Source organism: Mustela erminea, chromosome 8 (genome assembly GCF_009829155.1).
Source record: "Mustela erminea isolate mMusErm1 chromosome 8, mMusErm1.Pri, whole genome shotgun sequence".
Lineage (NCBI taxonomy): Eukaryota > Metazoa > Chordata > Mammalia > Carnivora > Mustelidae > Mustela > Mustela erminea.
In genome coordinates, this window is record NC_045621.1 from 626,462 (window position 1) to 633,477 (window position 7,016).

Here is a 7,016-nt window from a genome sequence, read left to right on the forward strand (position 1 = left end):
ATTAGAACCTTATATCAGTAAATATTGTGCAATGACCTTTGTTGTTTACTATAAATTTAATTTAATTCTAAAGAGTTATCCAAGTTAGAAGTGATAAAAAAGCTAGAAAAGCTCATACGTTGTATTTATACTCTGGGTCCCTCCCTGTTTGTAAAATTATGCAGTTATATCTGGAAGTAAAAACTTAAGCCAGAATGTAGAACAATCCTTTAACTCTATATGACTCTGAGTAATTTAGGAGTGCAATGTTGTCTAAATATAGAAATCTAACTTTTTTTAAAGCAGATGCTATTTATTTATTATTATTTTTTAATTTTTTATCATTTATTATTTTTTAAAGATTTTATTTATCTATTTGACAGATAGAGATCACAAGTAGGCAGAGAGAGAAGGGGAAGCAGGCTCCCCGCTGAGCAGTGAGCCCGATGCGGGGCTCGATCCCAGGACCCTGAGATCATGACCTGAGTCAAAGGCAGAGGCTTCATCCACTAAGCCACCCAGGTGTCCCACAGATGCTATTTAAAGATCTACATCCTAGTTACACTTAATGAAACCCTCTGAGGACATATGGATCTAGAATCTCGTATTTCTGTTAGGAACCCATTAGCTAGACTTATGTAACTTGTTCAAGACTCCAGCTTCAGAAACCGTATGTAACATGAATAGTTTTGAACATGTGGCCCTTTGTGGTACAGATAGAACTAGACAGAACTAAGTAGAACTAGGAAGAACTAGATAGAACCAGAACTGATGCGGTTGCGAGCTCACAACCTTAAATACGTAGTCCTTACGATGTTGAGCATTTGGTGAGTAATCAGCTTTCACAGGGTTAACCTGAAAAATCACACAATTAGTGAATTTTTAAAGCATGTTTGAGTTACACAATGACTCAAACATAAACTCTTTGCTAATTTTGGTGTATTTATCCTGAAGGAAGGGGGCTGGACTGTGGTTCATTAAATATGGACACATTAATTTTATGATGAAAAAGATTCAGTGTTTTCTAATAATTTTGAACTGATAACACAGAACACAGCACAGGAAATCCTTTTGGAAAGTCTGTAATTAAGGAAGTTAACTCATGTGAGGAATTCAATTAATTAAAATATTAAACAATATTTAGGAAAGTCATTTTATGGGCTTCACCCAGGTCAGTTTGTTCTAGACTTAATGCTTGCTCAATCTCATCTGAAGGCCTTCCTGTTCGAAGTAACGAAATCAAGCATTCTTCAAAGCTTTATACTTAGAATATCTTTCTTTCAGCACATTATTTCTGTCTTAAAAATGAACATTTCTGATACCCAGCCATGATGTTTGCCATTGATTTAGATGCAAGGAAATAGTTCTGTTAAAGGTATGGAAAGTCGAAGTTATAATGGAAGCAGTTGAAAGTAAGATATTTCAGAATATCTTAACCAAAGCACATACAATTGTGAACTAGGTAGTGTCCGTTCGACTGTTCTTTATTTCAGGGTTGGTGTTTTTTTTTTTTTTTAACTTTTCTTCTATAATCCAAGGTTTCCCAGACATAATCATATGTACAGAAAGTATCTGATTTATCAAGTTTTGTCATTTCGGAAGACATCCTACTTCAAGCATTCAGTTCTGCCCTTGCGACCAAGTGAGAAGTCACGTGGCAGTTGGCGGCGTGGAGGAGGAGGTCGTGCTGCCGGCGGGCGCAGAGGCGCTGATGCTGCCCAGAGCAGGCCTGTCCCGCTATCCCCTGGCCGCCCGCGTGGGGCTGGCTGGCTAAGCTGAGGGCCATTCTGTTTACCCACACCTCTCAGTGGGAATTAGTGATGTGACTTAAAATTCAGCTGTTCTCTGACAGGACTAAACTCTGGTGTGAACAGAAAGTTCCCCAAAAAAGATATGCAAGGTGAACAGACTTTAGTTTTATAAAGAGAGATCAATTCTGGAAGGTCTTCTGTGAATCATGAAGCAGAAGAGCAAGCTACCTTTTTTTTTTTTTTTTTGGAGTATAGAAACCTTCTATCTTTTCGGCCTCCCTCATTAATAATTTAAGTATTTTAAATATTTCTTCTACCTCTACTTAGAACCAGATCAGACTCTGCCCCTCTCCAAACAACCAACCAAACAAACACAGCCACTGAGTAACAGGAGACTCGATGCCCTGCTCTGCCCACAGTCAGGTAACGCCACGTCATTAAGACGTTCATCATTTTCAGTTCAACTAATGAATTCACTGCCATTCCAATTGTTGTTCCAGCAGGAATTTTTAAAGAATTTCCAAAATCTAAAAACTTAAATAATTTGGGGGAAATAGAGCAAGTATGGACAAACACCCCTAACTAGTTGTGACGGTTACTTGTGTACGTTAATCTGGCCGGGAGACGGTGCCGGCTGGATCAAACACTAGTCTGCGCGTGGCTGTCAAGGTATTTCGTCGATGTGATCGGCATCTGACATCCGCTGACGTTGAGCAAAGGAGATTGTCTGGATGATGTGTCTGCGTCACATCCGTCAGCTGAAGGCTTTAAGAGCAACACTGAGGTCTTCTGAGAAAGAATTCTTCAAACTTTTTGTTTTCCAAGCTCCTGTTAACTACCAGAGGCTAGAGAGCAACCACGGGCATTTGGTCTGGAGGAAGGCCAGGGAGAAGCAGGTCTAGACAGAGGAAGTCAGTGAAAGAAAATGCAGAAGGAAAGACGGGAGCGACCGGTTGCAGATCCCGCCGGCCCCACGCAGGCAGCCCTCGTTCTCTTGTGCCTCTCAGCTACTGCAGTTTTTACGAACTGAAAGTTTTGGTAATCCTGAATTTAACAAGCTTCTCAGCACCATTTGTCTAAAAGACTTTGTTAACTTCATGTCTTTGTGTCACGTTTTGGTAATTCTCTCCATAGTTCAAACTTCTTCATTATTTTTATATTGTTCTGGTGACCTTGGATCAGTGTTCTTTCGTAGTACTCTAGTAATTGTTTTGGGCACCACTGACCGTGCCAGTAGAAGACGGCAAACTTAATAAATGTCGTGTGCATTCTGACCGCCACCCATCTCTGAGCCTTTCGGTAGGCTTCCCTATTCCCTGAGACACAACCACGTTGAAATCACCCTACAATAGCCCCTGTGTGTTGAGGTTGAAAGGAAGAGTCACATACCTCCCACTTAGAGTCAAAAGTGGGAAATGATTAAGCTTAGTGAGGAAGATATGTTGAAAGCTGAGATAGGTCAAAAGCTAACTTTCTTGCACAGTTAGCCAAGTTCTGAATGTAAATTAAAAGGAAATTAAAAGTGCTACACCAAGGAACACACAATGAGAGAGGTGAAGAGTCTCATTGATGATCTAGAGAAAGCTTCAGTGGTCTGGATAGATCAAACCAGCCCCAACACTCCCTAAAGCCAAAGGCCTCATCGAGAGCAAGACCCTGACTCTCTTCAGTTCGGGGAAGGCGGAGAGAGGTGAGGAGGCTGAGTAGGAAGTTGAAGCTCAGGTTGGTTCATGAGGTTTAAGGAAAGAAGCCGTCTCAGTGACATAAGTGCGTCCGCAAGCGCTGATGCAGAAGCCGCAGCAAAGTACCCAGATCTAGCCAAGATAGTCCTGAAGGTGGCTAAGGTGGCTACAGCAAACAACACACCTTCAGTGTAGCCTCCAGTAGGAAGATGTCCTCTAGGCCTTATGTGGCTAGGGAGGAGAAGTCAGTGCCTGGCTTCAAAGCGTCAAAGGACAGGCGGACTCTCCTGTCAGGGGCGAATGCAGCCGGTGACTTGAGGTTAAGCCAGTGCTCATCGACACTTTGAACATCCTAAAGCCCAAAGGGTTATGCTAAATCTACTCTGCCTGTGATCTACAAAATAGAACCACAACAGACGTCTGCTTAAAGCATGGTCTACTGAATATTTTAAGCCCGCTGTCAAGAACCACGGTTCAGAAAAAAAATTACTCCTTTCAAAAGACTACTGATCATTGAAGATGCTTCCAGTCACCCAGGAGGTCTGATGTACAATGACATCAACGCTGGTTATTATCGATCTCACGCCTGCTAAGATGGATGTCGGAGTGGTTTCAACTTCCAAGTCTTATTATTTAAGAAATCCATTTTATAAGGTTAAAACTTCCATACATAGTGATTCCTCTGATGGATCTGGGCAAAATAAACTGAAAACCTTTTGGAAAGAATTCACCATTTCAGATGCCATTAAAAACATACATGATTCGTGGGAGAATCAGCATTCACAGGAGTTTGGGAGAAGCTGATTCCAACCCTCAAGGCTGACTCTGAGGGCTTCAAGATTTCAGTGGAGCGAATTCCTGCAGATGTGGTAGAAACAGCAAGGGAACTAGAACTCAAGGCGAGACTGAGGAGGGACTGGACTGGAGGGGTCGCAGGACAAAACTTGGACAGATGAGCAGGTGCTTTTTGTGGGGGAGCAGAGATGGTGATTTGAAATAGAATCTATTCTTGGGGAAGATGGTGTGAAGACTGTTGAAACGACAACCAAGGATTTAGAAAAGTCCACAAAGTCTGTCGATAATGTCGCTGCAGGGTTCGAGAGGACTGACTCGAATTTTGAAAGTTTGTGGTACAATGCTACTGAACAGCATCTCATGCTACAGAGAGCTCACGCACAAAATGTGTCCGTGGATGCAGCAAACTTCGCTATTCACTAATTTTAAGGAATTGCCACAGCCACCGCAACCTCCAGCAACCCCCACCCTGACCAGTCAGCAGCCGCCATCATCAAGGCAAGACCCTCGCCAGCAAGAAGACAACTCACTCAAAGCTGCAGATGATGGTTAGTGGATTTTAGCAGTAAAGTATTTTTTAATTAAGGTCGATGTGTTTTTAAACATAATGCTATTGTACTGTACTATTTACTTAACTTTCATAGGTACTGGGAAACCAAAAAATTCACTAACTGGTGTTACTTTATTACGATGCCACTTTGTTGAGATGATCTAGAACCAAACCTTCAGTATATCTGAAGTCTGCCTGTGCTTTAACCTAGGGTTCCGGGACCAGCATCCATTCATCTGGTGACTAGATACTGGCCTCCAGCTGGAGAAGGAAGCTGAGTGGTTAAGAGCCTGAGCTCTGGTTGCCAGGACTCAGTTCCTGGAACCTCCACCTGCACAGCTACGTGGTTTGGACATGGTATTTAGAAGCTCTGTGCCTCGGTTTTGGAGTTTATCTGCACAACAACAACAACAATTCCCGAGGTTTTGGGGAAGGTTAAATGAGTTTATACATGAGTAATGAGTAATGTACACGGCAGAAGTCAAATCCTCAAAGAAATGAGCTAAACATCTCAGTAGGGCAAGCCACCCCTCCACAAGAGGTTCTCCTGACTAGTGCGGTCTGGAAACACTCATCTGCTGCTAACTTGGGGGGAAGAGCTGCCGCAGGGAAGGCAAACTCTCCTGTTAGAGGAAAAAAAAAAATTATTCGTCCCACAGGAATATGAAGATATGTGCACCCGCCTAATAATGCCAAGGACCAGAGGCTTAAAGCGGACAATAAATATGTATATTCACCCAAATAAACCTGACAAGTTCAAAGATATTTTAGTGAGTTAACGGGCTTTGATGAGACTGTGTCTAACGGATTTAACCCGCAGCGGCCTGCCGGCCTCTGGGACACGACTGTGTCGGAGGCGCCCCCCATCCCAGAAGTTGTTTCAAACGGGATCGCACCACAGTTGCGTGAGTTACAGTTTTTGTCTCAGCTAAAAATTATATTGCCGTGTTTTGAAAAAGATTTAAAATAAAAAGGTTTTATTGGAAACAACTTTTTGAAGAAGACATATGTAGCTTCGTAAAATATGTAAACATGTTAGTCTAATACGAGGTTTCCATTATTTAAGTAAAAGGAAAGCTGCTCTCTTGCCTCGCATTTGAAAACAACTAAAGACAACCGCTGAGTTAGGCAAAAAGCACCCACACACGCACGTTCTGTCTGACGACATCCCTTCCCATAGCTTTATCCTCCTTATTTTCAGTACTAACACACTTTATTCTTCTCCAGTACTTACCGAGTTCCAATTTTCCCTTCAAATTATCCTTGGAAAGAAGGCAGAATTGAGTCGCTAGACAACAATCCACATCATGTCAATGAACATGGATCTGATTAACACTCGTTTGCAGAACAACGACATTGGTGCTTGGACACGAGACAAACTTGGCTTTGATTGACAAAACCCAGCCTGTGTGCTCATGAATATGCTAATGAGCGCCCTTGTGACTAAGCCGTAGGGAGTGGCGCTCTGGTCACCTGGTGGCCATTCCTGTTTCTCCCTCGTCCAATAGACCAGATGACGCGCTCAGGCGTCCCTGCGGTTTCAGGAGAAACACAGTCGGACTTAGGTTAGCCTGAACGCAAGTAGGATAGTAAAGGCAGATTTATACAGAAGTTTATGCCATGTTGCCATTTTTTTAATTAAAAAATACATTCCACGTTAAGGAGATAAGTTTCCTCTGAAAATTGGGCTCCATCCAATCCTCAATGAAGTGAATATTATAAGGGTAGGTTGGTTATTTATTTATTTATTTATTTACGTTTATGTTGGGTTGAGCAGATCTGAGATTTTTGAACTTTTAGTTGGTAGTAAGGCAAAAAAACACATACATTTAATTAAAAGCACAAAGGAATAAAAAGATAAAACTTGTTTTACATTTAAAAAATAAATTCAGTATTTTTATCATTTTTCTAAACATAATATATTAGTGTGTTAGTTTTGTAGAATATTATCTCTTTGAAGTAAACAAACTAAAGGGAAAATAGGAAGAAACTTGTTCTAGGAAAATATTTGCGATTTATCATCCAATAATATCAGTAAATGCAAAAACATAAGCTCTAATTCAGTTCACAGCCAGTGACTCTCTTTTATTTTTAAATAGTAAGACTTTTATTGTGTGCTTAAAAATTAAATTCATTTCTTCATTTTTTGGTAAAATAGTCTATTAAATTAAAAAAAAAACCTTGATTTCAAGATTATACAAATACTGGAAAATGCAAAAATTATTGATTTAATGCACAATATAATACTAATTAGACATA